Below are 2,210 nucleotides of genomic sequence, written 5' to 3'. Positions count from 1 at the left end.
GTGGGTGGCATCTTGACACACTGTAATCCCACCTACTTACAAGTCCATCCCATGAACTACATGATTGGTGAATGTGCAAAAGGGCCAGTGTTCTATGGGTTGGGCCAATATTTGAAATACTATACTCTTTCTCATGGAATGCCATCTGGCCAGGTGTGGAATCTCATTCTCAGGACATCTCTTTGTTGTGGAGATGAATCTTGGCTTTACCAGGCTGCCAAGGCATTGTAAACAGGAAACTGCAATTCAAATGTAGATCCAGTCCGTGTTCTCTGTGACATATTGTCTTTGCAGTAATGGGGGATCTTCTTCTCTGGGTTGTTGTTTTCTGCTAACAATGGCTAACATGTGCTTCTCCTTCCCATGATGCTCTCTGAGCTGAATGTGTGCAAGCTTCATTAACATGAAATGCAGGCAAGCGTTCCTATGTGAAATCTCTCTCACACAGTAGGTGATGCAAACAGCTTTCTCTAGGCTCAAGGTATACAAGTGTGTGCACAGTCCATGTGTTGTGTAGCAGATATAAAACCATAAATTAGTTCATTTCCCCAACATAGCATAACTCAGCAGGTAAGTGAATGATACATTAGTATCGAACCAGTTCTTGAAGAGACAACAAAGCAGAAGCAAAAGCGTTTCAAATTCTTCCAGCTAAGGGAAACCAGGTTTTATATGCCCCCAAGGTTAGCGCACTGTGTTAAATTAGGACAAACTAAACAGTACGTAGCACAAATGGGAGCATAAGTAGATGACAAAGCTAAATGCAGCCTTGCTGACTGGTAGACTCCCAAATTCGATGCTCAACTAGGAAATGTGCAAGCCTCACAAACTAGGCCTCTGGGCCAGGGATCTGGTGAGCAAAAAGAGAATCCCAACCTTTTTCCAACTCAATCATCAACTGAGAAGACTGGGCTAGGAGACAAAGAGTGAGAGTTTCAAAGTGAACAAGAAAAGCTAGGGAGACGCTATATCACATAGAGTGCCAATATTAACAACTATCTTATTTTGATACAAAGTGCAAAGGTAAAGTACGTACAAAATTCCTTAAGTGCAGTTAGGCAAAATCAAGTAAATATACAATTGCAGTAAGTAAACCATTAATTTACGAAGGCTCCAGCAGTGCTGCCACACTTCCTCGATCCAGATGCCTTCGGAGATCGTCAGTCAGGGCGACCAAAGCTGTCTCAGTCCCATGAGCGGGGCGAAAACCAGACTGGAAGGGATCTAAGACTGAAGCATCCTCCAGAAAGCTCTGTAGCTGTAACGCCACCACCCTCTCAATAAGTTTGCCCAAATAGGGCAAATTGGACACCAGCCAATAGTTAGCCAATTTGGCTGGGTCCAAAGATGTTTTTTTTAAAGAGAGGGTGGACCATCGCCTCCTTGAGCGCACTCAGGAACTGTCCCTCCAAGAGAGACTTGTTGATAATCTCCCGTAGCGTGCCTTGTAGCCCCTCGTGTCCCGCTTTGATGAGCCAGAAGGGGCACGGATCAAGGTCACATGTGGTTGGGCATACAGATACGAGCAATCTGTGAACTTTGTCCAGACTGAGCAGATTGAAACACTCTAAACCTGGTACCGAAGACACGCAAGGGGCCTCGAGTTCGCTCACTGTCTCAATTGTGGTGGGGAGGTCGCGGTGAAGCGCCAAGACTTTATCTGTGAAAAAGCTCGCAAAAGCCTCACAGCCGATATCCAATTCCCTAACGTTTCGTCTGCCCTGAGGCATGTCTGTCAAAGTCCGAATTGTCCTACATAATTGGGCCGGGCGTGAGCTCGCAGATGCAATCTCGGCCGCATAGAAATCCTTCTTAGCAGCCTTAACTGCCATCTCATAGGATCTCATAAGCGTCCTATAAGATGCTCTAGTCGCCTCATCGCGAACGCGACCCCACCGTCTCTCTAGTCGTCTCAGTTCTCGTTTCAGCTGCCGCAACTCCTGGGTATACCAGGGTGCGCGCCTAACATGAGTGTGGAGAGGACGCCTGGGAGCGGTCTCATCAATGGCCGTGGAGAGTCAGACATGCCAGTCCTCCACTAGCTCATCCAACAAGCTGCCAGGGGGCCTCGGATCCCGCAGAGCCATCTGGAACCGCGCCGGGTCCATTTGGCTTCGCGGGCGAGCAAAAATCTGCTCACCGTCCATACAGGGTTGAGGTGGAATGTTCAGACAGGCCTTCAGGGCCAGGTGGTCCAACCATGGCACTGC

The sequence above is a fragment of the Gekko japonicus genome, unplaced genomic scaffold (assembly GCF_001447785.1).
Source record: "Gekko japonicus isolate JY-2015 unplaced genomic scaffold, Gekko_japonicus_V1.1 scaffold717, whole genome shotgun sequence".
Taxonomy (NCBI): Eukaryota; Metazoa; Chordata; class Lepidosauria; order Squamata; family Gekkonidae; genus Gekko; species Gekko japonicus.
This window is presented reverse-complemented; position numbering follows the sequence as displayed.